The 16,563-nt window shown below is 39.8% G+C and overlaps 1 protein-coding gene across 1 annotated transcript in view; it reads left to right on the top strand.

The window, feature by feature from the left end:
* The window catches only part of LOC126409010 (coiled-coil domain-containing protein 106-like), a 298,969-nt gene that overhangs the window by 216,177 nt on the left and 66,229 nt on the right, over nt 1–16,563 (top strand). The gene's annotated exons all lie outside the window — the stretch shown is intronic.

Here is a 16,563-nt window from a genome sequence, read left to right as displayed (position 1 = left end):
ATGACAACAGTGAAAAATGTTAATAAAAAAAATACAAAAGTATAATGCATCTGTTTTTAACTAACATTGCATTGCACATGAATATAAATAAATGTGATTTTAACTAACTTATCAAATGTCCATTTTTAACAAATAGCATCTAATATATACTTTTTAACATTCCTAAAATTATAAAATCAACTTACGGCATTGCCTCTATGATTTGCAAGTGGATGAAGATGGATTGCTCCAGGGGCATGCAGCACATGTTTCTCATGGCAGGACCAGGTAAACAGGAAGTAGCGGAAAAGGAAATTACCTAGCAGGATGTGATGTCACTGTTTCAAGAAATGAAACACTAATTTAATAAAGAAAATGCTGCATTTTACAACTTAAACATTAAACAGTCAAGAAATTATCTAGTTCTTATTTAAGAAACAAAACTAAATTGCAAACAAATAAAAGTGCATGTGAAGCTGCCTTCAAGGCAACACAATACTATTACCATGGTGTTTTTTGTGTTTCAGTACCTTTTCTATATATATATATTTTTTTTTAAAGATTATTTTTATGGGCTTTTTGCCTTTATTGACAGGACAGAGAGTGAAACGGGGAGACAGAGAGAGAGTGGGGACTGACATGCAGCAAAGGGCTGCAAGCCGGACTCGAACCTGCGGCTGCTGCAGTGAGGTGATGCCTCCGTACATGGGGCGCCAGCACTATCCACTACGCTACCGATGCCCCTTCTCTATTATTTTTAAACAGTATTAATATTGTGTTTTAGTACTTGTTTCTGAATGCACTATAGAAGAGTCCTATATACTATGATGATGTTATAGTGAATGCACAGAATCACTATACTATCACTATAGTGTTTGTGATAGTATTACTGCCTTGGCCTAGGTATGCCATGTTCTAAGAAATTAATTCATGTATTTCATATCCGTCAGTGTGGTTTTAGTCTTGAGTTAAATTTCCCATTAGTTTTAGTAGAGGAACACAAGGCCAGTGCCACAGGTTACTCACCTTTTCTGTGCTCTGTGGGAGGACATTTTCTTTTATACACTGAATCTATCGAGGGCCATATCCCTAAGTTTTTTTTTCTGATATCCCATAAATCTATTGTTTTTGTTAAATGTAAATATTGTTCACTTACAGTACATTATGTACATTACTAAAATTGTTGTTTTCCCAGTTAGCATGAAGCAAATCTGTTATCTTAGCAACCAGTCTGTAACCCATGTAGCATAGATGAACAAATGCATGCCGTTTTATGTTACCTGTGTATATTAACTTACCACTATTTCAGTGATGATAATTTTACATAAGTAGCTATACATATTTTCAGTTTAGATATAGTAAGCTGTGTGTGTTAAAGTGTACTTTAATATTACGCCATTAAAAGTTTTTTCTAAGTATACTTAGGAAAAGTACACGTTAATGTAAGTTCATTTTAAGATGGATTACAGTTTACTTACTTACTACAAATAAGTAAAGTGGTAATTTAGTGTACTAATGAAGAGTACAATTATATTCACCCTTTTTCTATGTCAACCCTATTTTTGCTGTCAAAAGTTAAGATTTGTAAATTGTTTGCAAGGCAGGGGATAACACACCCTGCTTCCTCAACATCTTCCACTTTAGTTGTTAGTTGTGATGGTGAGTGGTGGTGTTGTGGTCCATGTCCTCTTATTTCCAGTGAAAGGAAATGTATCAAAAATGCACATGTAATGATAGTCAGTAGCAGACTTACAACTCTATAATATTACACGAGTAGTTTTCTGTAACGTGTTAAAAAAAAGAATAATAAATAATAGAAATAATAAATAATAATTTAATAGTAATGCTATTGGTTTTTTTGTAAGGGGACACATACATGCATGCTTTAAGCATGGATAAAGCTAGCATATTTTCACATCTAACTGGGTGAATTAAGGGCTTGTTAATCAAAGCAGAGTTGGTGATGGTTGGAACAGTGGAAAGATGAACCAAGACAGCTTTTGTGAGTAATATTTTGTTTCTGTTGACTTGAATAAAGTGTGTTTTACAGTGATCAAGTTACTGTTAATTTAAATAGAGTTTGGTGGGTTTGGCAATGGCAAATAGAGTCCGATGGCAGTCAGTACAGGTTACAAAAAAAGACACAAAAAAAAACAGAGAGAGAGAAAAAAAAAAAGAAAAGAAAAAGAAAATTAAAGAGAAAAACAAACAAGAAAAACAAGAGAAAAAAAAGACAAGAAAAAAACTGAAAAAAGTGAAAAAAGAAAGAAAGAATACAAGCATACACAAGATTTTTACATTACAATTTTTTTCCTAACTATACAATGGGACGCAAGGAACTAGATGGAAGTTAGGATGTCCCTTCAGAGCTCCTGATGTAGGATTCCCATTTATTCCATTTTTGCATGAAGAAGTGAACTCTGTTCAAAAGTCTGAAGGACAACTTTTCCAGTGCTGCTAAATGTCCAAGTGTGCTAGACCAGAAGTTCAGAGAGGGTGCACTGGGGGCTTTCCATTCACACATAATTAATTTGCGACCCAACATCAGAGCTGTTTGAATCCATTCTGCGTTTAGGGGATCTATATCCCTGAGAAGAGAGGGATCGCCCAACACAAATAATCTGGGAGAGAAAGGAATTTTACATTTCTGAATGCATTCAATATGAGAACTAACTCCCGCCCAGAAATCTTGTATATGGGGGCAGTCCCACAGCATGTGCCTTAAAGTGCCCTCTCCCCCCTGACATTTCCAGCATTTGGGGCTGACCCTTAAATTTACTCTGTATAGTTTAGATGGCGTCCAGTAGATTCTGTTTAGGATTTTAAATTGGATAAGCCTTGTTCTAAGATCTCTGGACATCTTTTCAAAGTTTTTTAATATCAGGCTCCACTCTCCACCTGTAAATGATGTGTTCAGGTCAGACTCCCATACTGCTTTAAGGGCAGAGGCAGACTTGTCTGAGCTACGAAGTAACAGTGAGTAATAATATGATGCTTCATGACATGACCCAAACACCTTAATTATCTGTGTGGGAATATCTGCATTGGCGGGTGGAGTGGAGGGGGATCCGAATTTTTGAACAAGTAAATGTCTCACTTGTAAATAACGCCAGAACTGATGCTGAGGTAATGAAAAGGAATCCATTAAATTTTTAAAAGACCTGAGAATGTTCCCCTCATAGAGATCACCTAGAACCTTGATTCCTCTGTCAAACCACACTTTCCACATAACAGGTGAGTGGCCTCTACATAGCTTCTGGTTTAGCCATATAGAGGCTGAGAAATGATGATGAGAGTCAAATTTACATATATCAGCGACTCTCTTCCAAAGCCACTGCATATGAGATATAATTGGTTGAGTTTGCTCATCTGCTGTCGGCTTGGTTGTGACAAAGTGAATAGGATAAATTGGCTTACAGAGGGGTCTCTCAATGCTATACCAGGGAGGGGCTCGTTCTGGAGGTAAGGACCAATGGGCCAGATGTCGGAGGCCGAAGGCTAGATAATATAAAAGAAGGTTTGGGATGCCAAGTCCACCCTGATCCACTGGTCTCTGCAGCTTTGTTAAATTCAATCTAGGGCGTTTGCCGTTCCAGAGAAATAGATTACATAATCTGTCGAATTGTTTAAAGTATTTCAATGGTATATTAATGGAAAGTGATTGTAATAAATGATTTAATTTTGGTACGCAGTTCATTTTGAGGACATTAGCCTTTTCCCACAGAGAGAGATGTGGAGGTGTCCATCTATCAAAATCAATTTTGAATTTCTCCAGTAAAGGTTCAATATTGATACGTATAAGATCTGAGAGTTGTGGAGGGAATGTTATACCAAGGTACTTGATCCCAATAAAGGGACATAGAAAGTTGCCTGGTTTGAACAAATTTTTAGGGCAGTAGGCTGTTAGAGGGAGTGCCTCCGATTTTGCCCAATTGACTCTGTATCCTGATAATTTGGAAAACTCATTGATCAATGCAAATAGGGATGAAAGAGACCGTTCGGATTCTGTTACCAGGACTGATGTGTCGTCCGCGTACATCATTAACTTGTGAGTGCAGTCACCTGTTTGGATACGTGACTACCGGGGAAATTTGGGTCTTTGCGTATGGCTGCTGCTAAAGGTTCCAGTGCCAGCACAAATATCAAAGGGCTTAGCAGGCAGCCTTGTCTCGTGCCTCTGCCAAGCTCAAATCGCTGTGAGAGCACGCCATTGGTAAGGACTGAGGCTCGAGGGTGGGTGTACAAAAGATGAATCCAGCCGAGAAATTTGGTGCCAAAGCCAAAAGCCTCCAGGGTGGAGAACAGGAACTGCCACTCCACCCTGTCGAAAGCTTTTTCGGCGTCTAGTGAGAGGGCGGCTGCCGCAGAGTCTTTGCAATGTAAAGCCCACATTATATTGATTAGACAAAGTTATCGACCGAGCTGCCAGATTTTATAAAGCCCACTTGATCTGGGTGTATCAGCGTGGTTATCACTTTATGAAGTCGAGCTGCGAGTATTTTAGCGAGGATTTTGCTCTCACATCCAATTAAGCTGATGGGCCTGTAACTTTTACAGTCGAGAGGATCTTTGTCTGTTTTGAGAATTAAAGAAATAACAGCATCAAGCAAAGAGGGAGGTAGGCTGCCCATGTCTATAGCCTCATAATACATATCAAAAAGTAATGTGAGCTCATTTACATAGGTCTTGTAAAATTCGGCTGTAAAGCCATCTGGACCAGGGGCTTTACCAGAAGGGAGATTTTGATTGGCTTCAGTTATCTCCTCCATAGTGATTGGCTAATCGAGGGAAGCTACCTGGTCAGCTGACAGGGTGGGGAGACCAAGAGGAGTTAAAATAGCAATAATTTCCTGCTTACTTACGTGGGATTCAGAGGAATAAAGGGTAGAATAAAATTTTTTAAATGTTTCATTTATCTTATTTGGATCAGTTATTAATTCCTGTCCTTGCATCCTTAAAGCAGAACTTATAGAACTTAGAGCTTCCTTTTGTTTAATGTATCTTGCCAGCATGTGCCCAGCCTTGTCCCCTTCTTCAAAGAATTTTTGTCTAGCTCTAAACAATGCAAATTCAGCTTTATGGGTTAAAATTGTATTTAGCTCATATTTGAGTATAGTTAAAGAACATAGATTGGTGGACGATGTGTTTGATTTAAAGGCCCTCTCTGCTAAGTTAATTTTTTTCTCTAGCTCAAGCTGCTTGTTGATGCTGGACTTTTTTTGAAATAAGTATATTGTATGATATGACCTCTGATGACAGCCTTTAGCGCTTCCCATATAATACCAGCAGAGGGTGCAGAAGGCAGATTGATTTCCTTATAGGAGTTTATCTGAGCTCTTAGAGACTCTCTGAATTCTAAATCCAGTAGGAGGGTAGAATTGAGTCTCCATCTAGAGGAACGGGCAGATTTGTTAAAGGGAAGCATGCTGAGAGATACAGGGGCATGGTCAGAAATTAATATGTTTCTGATAATGGAGGATGCAACTGAGGAAGTGATGGAGTTTGAAATAAGAAAAAAATCTAGTCTAGACCATGTGCCATGAGGGGGTGAGTAAAAGGTATAATCTTTAACTGATGGATTAAGTAATCGCCACACATCCTCAAGCCCGGAGTCCTCACAAATGCCCCGTAGGGCCCTGGCTGATCTACTTATGTGGGTAGCGGCTGGATTTCGATCTATAATATGATCCAAAACTAAATTAAAATCCCCCCCCCAGTATGACGGGATAATGTCCAAGGTCATTTAATTTAGACTCCAGTTTCCCAAAAAAGGAGGGATCGTCTAAGTTTGGAGCATATACATTACCTAATATTACAATTTGACCTTGAATTTCAGAGAGTAAGAGAAGAAAACGTCCAGCCTCATCACTGACTTCTTGAAGACATTTAAATTGCAATTGTTTATTAATTAAAATTACAACACCTCTGCTTCTATTACTACCACATGAGGCAAATACATGACTTATCCAGCCCTGACGAAACTTTTGGATTTCCTTAGGCATTAAGTGTGTTTCTTGCAATAACACAACATCACACTTCTGAGATTTAACGAATAATATGACCTTCTTGTTTTTAATTGGGTGATTCATTCCCCTTACATTCCATGTCAAGAGCTTTAACCCTTTTTTATCTGCCTGCATTATGTTGTTTATTGAGTGTCACAGTCACTGAATAATATAATAAACTGAGTTCTAGTTGACCTATCGAAAGTTGTACCATCATAGTAGGAACATGCACAAAAACACTAAAAAAGAAAAAAAAGTGCATAGAGAAAATAAGTCCAGAAACTGGGTGAGAAGAAAACTTCACCCCTCAGCGCTCTAATAGCGCTACATCACCAAAGAAAAAAACACTTAGGTCCATGGTTGCCAGCAGTGATGGCTTTTAAGGGGAGCTGTGTTGTAGTAGACATCCTTATAATAAACTAAGTGAGATTAGGATCAATTATTACGTCTCTCCCTGGACTATCATGGGACAAAAAGTAAGAGCAAGAGGAAGGACAAAGAAAAAAAAAGTCCCTATCCAATCCAATCAAAATAATAATACAAAGCTAACCAATATATTACAATTTTCTGACGTGATTCATAGATCATACAGTCCCAGTATTCCAGAAATAAGTCAAGTTATCATATTCACCTACATGTGCATTATACCATTTACAGTTGTAAATTCATATGCAGAAATACTTTACTGTAGGAGGGAGTGTGGTGGAAATTAACATAAAAGTCCAAATAATAGCAATCAATCTCACCGGCGCACGTTATTTATCTTAGGAGTGAGAGCTGCTGGATGATGGAAGGGAGTGGATGAACCCGGCCGCTTTCTTCGGGTTGTCAAACTCGCGTCTTCCTTCAGGTAGTTTAACCACCAGTGTGGCAGGATAGATGAGTGAGAATTTAATGCGGCATTCATGTAGCAGCTGCTTACATTGGTTGAACTTTGCGCGCGTCTCCCCGACCGGTCTCGAGTAGTCCAGGAATACCATGATGTGGTGTCCGTTCCATAACACCTTTCCCTTCCTTCGGGCGGCCTCTGTAATCTGCTCTCTGTTCTGGAACTTCAGGAATTGGGTGATGATGGCCTGCGGCGGGATGTCACCCTCTGGTCGTCGCCTCGCGATGGATATGTGTACCTGGTCAATTTCAATCCCGCCGGGAAAGTCGAGCTCCAGGAGCTGTGGGATGTTGTCGCGGAGGAAGGAAAGTGCGTCCCGGCCCTCACAGCCCTCGGGGAAGCCGACGAACCTTAAGTTGTTCCGTCTGGCCCTGTTTTCAAGGTCGTCAATTTTGCGCCAGAGTTGATCCACTTCACTCTTTGTTGCAGGATGCTCTTTTCCATGGCTTTTTTTGCGTCTTCCAGGAAATCCAGCCGAGATTCTGCGTTGCCAATTCGTGCAGTGATTTCAGCCAGTTTATTTTCCATAGTGGCAGTTGCTCGCTGGATACTGCTCAGTTTTCCCTCCTGTTTCTCAGAAGTGTCTTTGAGTAGTGTGTATATTTTGGCAATGTCCGCCGTTAATGTGGCATTGTCCACATCTGGCCTGGCGGCGTCAGCGTAGTCCATTGTGTCCTTGTCGCCGTTGCTCTGCGCTGATCCGGTCTTTGTGGTGCTTCTTGTGGTCGGAAATGGTTTTGGTGGCATAATTGCCGGTTAGCTTATAAATAACAGTTCAGGAGAGATTGATTCGTTTGTGCTATCTCAATCTATTTTAACAAATACCGCATCAGCAGCCACAGCTCTTTCTCAAGCCGCCATGTTGCCACTCCCTCTCACGTGACTCTCCTTGGGGCTGTTTTTGGTTAAACATAAAGGATCTCTTTACCAAGAGACACTTAGAATGACAATCTGTGCCGTTAAATGGCAAAAAACAAGCACTTTTAGGGATGTACAATGACAATGCATAATTGCCCCTATTAATATTTTATTTCAGCCTGTTTCACTGCTGCCGGCTGCAGTGCTCTTGCTCAATACAGGATCAATTTCAAAAACTGTTGTCTCTATCAGTCATTCAGACTTAAAAACATGGACATAAAAAAAGAAAATTTAGCCGTTGATTGATGATGACTACTACTACTTGTCGTAATCTTTTCCTTCATTTTTAATTTGCATTTAATTTAGCTTTGATACACTGTAACAAAAGCTTTTCCCTCTCCCTCAGCTGGAATGATAACCATTAGAAAGAGCAGTGTGCCAGTCGGGGCATCGGACACAGATTCGCGCTGCCTGACCAACAGCCAGGTAACACATGCAGAAACACACACATACACCCAAGATGCAATATGTTCCAACATGTAAGGGAACTAAAATAGTGGTTGTGGAAATAAAATGTAATATTCTGAACCACTAATGCAGCACATTATTGCAACATTAATATCTTAATTTCCTTTTTGAAAGTTTCTACATACAGTTTTAGTTGTTACACAGTTTAGTTTTACATCAATGACCAAAATTCCAGACAGCAAAGTAGGGCTTTATTGTCCAAGATGTGGGGTTGGTCAAGTTGGTGGCTTGTGGTTTTTCAGTTATATTTTTAGCCTATAAATTCTCATTGCCTTACTTAATGATAATGTAAAAATAAGGGATGCACCAAATTTTTGCAGAAAAAAAATCTCTAACCAGCATGATTCAGTCAGCTCTGCAAGACCAACATGACTTAATTGAAACTCAGTTTTCCAACATTGAATGGCACTTGGAGAGAAAAAAAGAAAAAGAAAAAGAAAACAAACAAACAAATGAAAAAAAACAAGTTTCTGCTACACCACAAAGAACTATCTGTCCAAATCAAAGAAGTTGAGAAAGTGTTCAAACATAGATGCCAATTACTAGAAGAAACCTTGAGCAAACGTGTGTGTGTGTGTGTGTGTGTGTGTGTGTGTGTGTGTGTGTGTGTGTGTGTGTGTGTGTCTTTTGTATCATTCTATGTCCTCTAAAATGCTAAGGTTTTGGTGGGTCGGTGAAAGGACCGTGGGCCAAACTCTCACAAGTTCTTTTATCCTCAGCGGCATTTAGTGGAGTTTGAGATGTAGCAAGGACAACTGATCAGTCAATCAGCTGCTACAGAGGCAAGTGAAAGGAAACTTTAAACCCAGCGTAATGAACTCACAAATAAATTAATGTGTGAGGAAACCCTGATATATTACTGTATATAGATAAAGCCCCTACCTCCATTCTTTACATCTTTAAAAGTTTCATGAATTTGGAGCACTCTCTGGTTTTAAAATGAACTGGTCCAAGTCGGCATTATTACAGATGCATTCCTATCTAATACTGTCCTCCTTGCCTGTGTGTTAGAATATTGCAATGTCCTGATGTTTTTGCTGGACTAACAGAAGCCTGTGTGTGAGTGAAAAGGTGAATATCTGACATGCATTCACTCTGGATATGCTCATACAGTATCTCTGTAGCTGTCACAGCATATTCTCTCTTTGCTCGTTTGAGATGAATTGTGCCTCGCCTGCAAAGTGGACGACAGCCAACAGTGGCAGCAGCAGCAGCAGCAGCAGATGGTGAGAAAAAAATCAGCAGTAAAGTCAGACAGTTTCCAGCATCCTACAGTCTGTCGAGGAAGTCACAGAAATAGATCCTGTTGGATCTGATTTTGATTTATTAAAATGTTATCAGACCTTTCTGTCAGTTTGTTCACAGTGTCCATCTGTTTTGATTATGACCGAGTAGCCTCTTAAAATGCTCTACAGGCGATTTGTAAATGCCCATGTGAATCAGCATTTTTTTTTATCAGTTTTTTCATTGACCATATATATAAGTGAAATTACACTTTTTAGATTTTCAGACATTACAAATTCTTAACATAAGAACATAAGGCATAACATAACAGCCACCCCAACCCTCATCCACCCTCTCCCTCCCCATGGCGACCCCTTTACCATCCCATCCTAGATCTCTCCATTTCTGGGAAATTAATAAAAAAGAAAACAGAATAAAAAACCCAAAACAAGGAAAAAATGTAGCCCAACCCATAATATACACTTCTGCTGTAGGGACAATTCTAGGGTAGAGTCATCATTAAGTAAAAGTAATTTTAGTGACAATGGAATATTTACCTCTAGCATATCACTTAGAGTGAGACATATATATCGCATAAAGGCTACTACAGAGGGGTATTCCCAAAACATATGTAAAAATGACCCCGATACATTAAGTTAACAAAGGTCGCAGTTAGGAGATTATTTTCATTGCATGACCTTTCCTGGGAGTCAGATACATCCTGTGTAGATATTTGAAGTGGATTAATTGGTGATTTGGGGTTTTTAGGAAGTATCACGTAAATTCTCCCATACAGTATTCCAGCAGATCTCTTCCTCACCCACAGAAGATAGGTCCCTACACCATATGCTTTCCACTGATAGAGGTGCAGGGGGTCCAGAAATAAAACTATAGAGTCTGGAGAGGGCAAAAAGTAATGGGAAGAGGGGACACCCCTGACGGGTACCCCTTGATATAGGTAACTGGGCGGAACAAATATTTCCTGTGTAGACCAGTGCTGAAGGATTGGAATACAAGACCTTGAACATCTCAATAAATTTTGAGCCTAGACCAAATACATCCAGAGAGGCCCAGAGATAATCCCATTCCACCCTGTTAAACACTTTTTCTGCACCTAAAGACAGGACTGAGCAGGGAAAATCAATTGTACTTGCAGCATGAATGATATGCAAGAGGCGGCGCACACTGTCAGATGCTAATTGGGTCTTAATAAATCCGGTTTGGTCACTATGTATTAATTTTGTCAAACAGGGTAGTATAGAATGTTTTGAATGCCAAATTAATTTCACCCGGTTCAGTTAAGGTGCGGAGGGGTGTTTTTGTAGTGGAAATGTAAGAATATTTTTCATTTTGTTTCAGTCTTAAAGCTAATAAATGACTTGGTCTAGATCCACTGAAATAATATGTTCTCATGGTTCTATGCATCAGTAAGGAATTCAACTCAGTTCTAATTGCAGATATTTTGGCTAATAAAGCATCAGTTTCTTTGGCCTGCCGCTTGGCATCAAGCTGTGCCAGAGTATCCTCTAGTTCATTTATTTATAGGCTTTTTTTAAGATGAGATGGGAAAGATATTGATGAATCTCTTATTGAACCCTTAATGGACAATAACGCATTACTAAAGAATTCACAGAACTCTTAGTTTTTGAGAAGAGAGGTATTAAAATGCCAGCGTGATGCTCTAGGGGGAGTGCCCAGAAGTGTAAGATGGGCTGAGACTATGCTGTGGTCTGATAAAAAGCAGGGTTTAATCACCACATCAAGTATTTTCAGAGAAAGAGGCAGATGAAGCTAACAATAATCTATTCTGGAGAAACTCTGTCGTCTGGCTGAGTAGAAGGTGTACTGTTTACATGTGGGATTAATTGTACGGTATAGGTAAGTTTAACTGAAAACTGAGAGAAAATCCTGTAAGTCCCTAGAGGCACAAAATTCTGCAGCGGTAGAATGGTGTGCAGATTTATCCAATGCTATATTTACACAAGTGTTCATGTCTGCGCCTAATGAGAAATCTTGAAGATGAGATAAAACTGTAGTTAGATTGGGGAAGAAATCAGGTTCATACTGAGAAGGAGCATAGATAGAAATAAAGGCACATTTACGTCCTGAGATGACAGTTTGAATGTATGCAATCCTGCCATCCTCACTCATGGCGACATATCCACAAAAAACACAATAAGCTGTGAAACTAACCTGTTATCTTATTGAAAAAACAAAGTTCTTAGCCATTTAGGGACTCTGTGAAAATCTTTAGCCTCTTGTGGAGTGTTGAAGAAGTGGAGCACCCACAGTCTTTGTCTCTGAGGCGGGGCTATGGGCTACACACACACAGTGCAATCTTCATGAGGGGGAGACGAGGCGGAGAAGAAAACAGAGAGTTGAGCGTAAGAGAAAGACATGGAACTTGTTCCTAAACCGAATGCCACGGCCCCTGTGTGGGAGTGTTTTGGATTTAAACCGAATGACAGAGGGCAGCCCAGTAATTTGGACGAGCCGGTGTGCCGGGTTTGTTCTAAAAACATGAGTGAGAAAGAGTGAATACGACCAACTTAAATGCGCACCTGCTACAACAGTAACATGCTGCTCTAACACTGATGCTTCAGTATTAATAATCTAATGATGCCATATATAATAATATCAGTCAGAGGAACCAAACACTACTTCTACTGCAATACTTTAACAACATTTTTCTCTCTCAGAACTGGTTCTTATGACGTGTTGTCTGACCACATCAGAAATCAAATGTGTTTGTCATTCTGAACAGCATCAAGGTGGAGTGAATGTTAAAATAATTAGGCAATAAACATCAAAACACAACATTAGATGTCATATTTGGGTTTATATTCAACTAAGGTAGGTATTTTGTGATCCATGTACTATAGATATATATATTTTTAGGGCGACGACAAAGTCGTCCGTGAGGACCCTATTGTAATCGCGCTGTTTATTAGGGCACGAGTGACGACGAAGTCGTCCGTGAGGACACTATTGTAATTGTGTTGTTTATTATTAGGGCCCGAGCAGGTCACAGACCTGCGAGGTCCCTATTGTTTTTCTCCTGATTTTTTTTTTTTTCTTCCACCAAAATGATCACATTTTTCACTGTCTGAACATACCCCAAAATCACCAAACTTGGAATATAAGTCACACTTGGCGAAAAATTTTATAATCTATTGTCCTCCTGAATTTCCACCACTAGGTGGCGCTATTATTAAGGAAAGTGCGTTTTGGCTAATAACTCCCATATACTTTGTCACACATTCAAAAACCTTATATCCACGCGTTCAGTGAATTGTGCTGAATCTTGTGGTATAGGCCATGCCCATTTCCGCCTACCATTTTTTTTCGCAAATTTGCAAAATGTCGCAAACCTACTTTTTTGAACTCCTCCCAGGCAATTTCACCGATTGGCATGAAACTTTGCAAACAACATCTGTGGACCCTCCCGACAAAAAGTTATTAAAAGAATTTCGATAGACCAAACAATACTGATGTTATTAAATAACAACTTCCTGCAGATTTCGTTCTAAAAAGGAAGTGCTGCATATCTCCACATTGGTGTATCCAAATGACATGAAATTCAGGTTACCACCTCGCCATGAGCCCCCGAGACTCTGTACAAAAGTTCGGGTGATGACCACAAGGTGGCGCTCTTTAAATTGAAGTATTTTATGTCTCAACATCAGTTCGGCGGATTAACACGAAACTAGGTATAATTATTGTCAATGCCCTCCTGAGGATATCTGACGAAGGACTTACCGATCCGCCACTAGGTGGCGCTCTGGTGGCCGTCTAATTTAATATTTGGCACTGTGCCAACACCATAACACTCATGGAAATAAAATTGATAGGGGTGGTATAGACTGGCTCCTGTAACTCACTGATGTAAGGCACGCCCACTTTTGCATTAGATTTCCATTCGCAAAATCGCAAACAATGAAAAACCTACTATTTTGAACTCCTCCTAGGCGATTTGACTGATTTGCACCAAACTTTGCATGAAGCATCTGTGGACCCTCCTGACAAAAAGTTATTAAAAGAATTTTGATAGTCCAAAAAACGCCCAAAATATCAAACAACAAATTCCTGCACATTGTTTTCAAAACAGACAGTCTTTCATATCTTGACCAAATACAGTCGGATTACCACAACACTTTTGCTAATTGTGTCCCATGGGCCGATGAGGGTTTGTGCAAAATTCAGTGCGAATCGGCCAATAGGTGGCGCTCTGGTGGCGCTCTGGTGGCAGTCTAATTACTGTGAATGGCAGTAAATTGGAAAATCTTCAGATCCTCTTCAAAACTCACCGACTTTCAACCTCTTCTTGTCTCTCATACTTTGAGCTAGAGACACCATGTTAACTTTTAAAGAGCCGGAAGACCTTGAACTATTGGGCATGTATTCAGCTTCTACTTTTTGGAAAAACAAATACGTGGGTTGGGTGCCTACCTGTATACTGGAAATGTAAGTAAGAAATAACGTTTATTTTTTTATTTATTACAGCTGACGAGACATCTAGATGCACGCCCACCGACGGCAGCATGCCCCGACGCGCGTGGACTGCAAGGGCCCGTTCATCACTGCTTGCAACTTTAATTATTAGGGCCCGAGCACCTAGCGGTGCGAGGACCCGATGGAAATGCAAGGATTTTTTATTATTATTATTAGGGCCCGAGCACCTAGCGGTGAGAGGACCCGATTGAAATGCAAGGATTTTTTATTATTATTATTATTATTATTATTATTATTATTATTATTATCATTATTATTAGGGCCCGATTAGCCCCTGAAGCTAGTTTAACCTATATGTATGAAACTTGGCAGGTTTATGTAACCCTCCGAGACGTACAAAAAAGCCTCTTGGAGGCATGCTCTAAACGAAACAGGAAGTCAGCCATTTTGAATTTACTGTGCAATTTTGATGCATTTTTGGCCATTTCCAGGGGTCATAAATGAACAAACTAGACCTAGAGATTTCATCCGATCGACTTCAAACCTTGTTCTGTCCCACCCCAAGACCTTGAAGATGAAAAGTTATCAAAAGCTTGAGTTTTCGTCAATGCGTGTGACCGTGGGATGGCGTCAAAGTTAGGGGTCTCGCTACCAACAGGAAGTCCGCCATTTTGAATTTACTGTGCAATTTTGGTGCATTTTTGCCCATTTCCAGGGCTTGTAAATTAACTAACTTCTCCTACAGATTTAATCAGATTGGCTCCAAACTTGGTGTATGTAAGCGTGACTATGTTGTGACCAAAAGTTATCACAGGATTTGCCCAATGTTGAATCGCGCACCCGCTGCCGAGCGTTGAATCTTGAGGTCTCGCCATAAAAAACGAAATTGCTGTAGCTTTGGCATAAATGGTCCAATCTCCACCAAACTTCTCATGATTCATATTAGTCCTGCCCTTAACACATTTTCATTACCATATTTCCTGATAATCATAGCGCCACCTAGTGTTGAAAAGAAGACCTTCTTATCAGACACTTATCTTTGGATTAACCTGAAATTTCAATGCTGTGGTCTATATTTGATGTTCACAAACATGACATATCATTAGTGTCTACGTCTGCTGCAGAGGGTTTAATTTTGATGTCTCGCCATGAAACAGGAAATTGCTATAAATTTGGAGTAAATGGTCCGTTGTCCACCAAACTTGACATGATTCATATTTGTCCCACCCTGAACACATTTATATGACAATATTCCGTGATAGTCATAGCGCCACCTAGTGGTGAAAGGAAGTACTTCTTACCAGACACTTATCTTTGGATTAACCTGAAATTTCAGTGCTGTGGTGTGTATTTGATGTACACAAACATGACATATCATTAGTGTCAATACGTGCTGCAGAGGGTTTAATTTTGAGGTCTCGCCATGAAACAGGAAATTGCTATATTGTTGCCGTAAATGTTCTGATCTCCATCAAACTTCAGATGATTCATATTAGTTCTGCCCTGAAAACATGTATATGACCATATTTCCTGATACTCATAGTGTTACCTAGTGGTGACAGGAAGTAGGTCTCAAACACTTCTCTTTTGATTTATCTGAAAGTTAAATGCTGTAGTGTATATTTGATGTAGAAAAACATGATGTATAATTACTGCACTCTCCAACTCCCTCTAGTGGAAAGAGGAAGTGATACAAAATGTGAAATATGTCATTCCAGCACTGTATCAAGGATATGCAAAGTCACTCCTGCATGCGATGTCTAACTTTGACAGAAATGAATTGACACGTCAGAAGACGTCGTGCCAGCCCCCCCAAGTTGCGTGAAGGTGCGAGGGCCCGTTCATCGCTGCTTGCAGCTTTAATTATTATTATGATTTATTATTATTATTCTTACGAGAATATAATCCCAAATTTTGCCCCTTTCCCAAATTAAAAAATGCACCAAATTTGGCACATGCGTTTGGTCTGGCGAAAAATTTGATATTTCGGCAGTGTTGTATGTGGACGGGGCCAAATGGCGACATAGCGCCCTCTTGAAAATTTTGTGCCTCAAGCCCCGCCTGTGAGTTTAACCTACACGCATGAAAATTGGTGGACTCATAGAACATGCCAAAACGCACAAAAAATCCTCTTGCACCCATGCCGTTAACCCAACAGGAAGTCGGCCATTTTTATTTGAATTTTTGACATGTTTGCACGAACTCCTCCTAGGGATTTCATCTGATCTACTTCAAATTGGCTACAGATCATCCTGAGAACATGCTGATCAAAAGTTATTAAAAGCTTTACTCTATATGAAAGGGCGTGGCCGCTAGGGCGTGACAAACTTTGGCGATTTTTCGTTTTCTCGCCATTGAATTTGGAACAACCCTCACACCACCATACTTGATCTCAGCAGCTTCAAACTTGCTGGACATGATAATGGCTCCGCCCTGAACAGCCAGATATATTAATATCCCACCTTACTCAAAGTGCCCCCCGGTGGTAACAGGACCAGTTTTTACTTTTACATGTACTAATGCCACAAACTTGACCGCATCAACTTCATTCCACTTCTAATACATGCAGAACAAGTTGGTGATGCAGAACAAGTTGGTGAAGCTACCTTATGAACGCTGTGAAGCTAC

The sequence above is a fragment of the Epinephelus moara genome, chromosome 21 (genome assembly GCF_006386435.1).
Source record: "Epinephelus moara isolate mb chromosome 21, YSFRI_EMoa_1.0, whole genome shotgun sequence".
Taxonomy (NCBI): domain Eukaryota; kingdom Metazoa; phylum Chordata; class Actinopteri; order Perciformes; family Serranidae; genus Epinephelus; species Epinephelus moara.
Note: the sequence above shows the minus strand (reverse complement) of the source record. Positions and strands in the feature narration are given on the sequence as shown.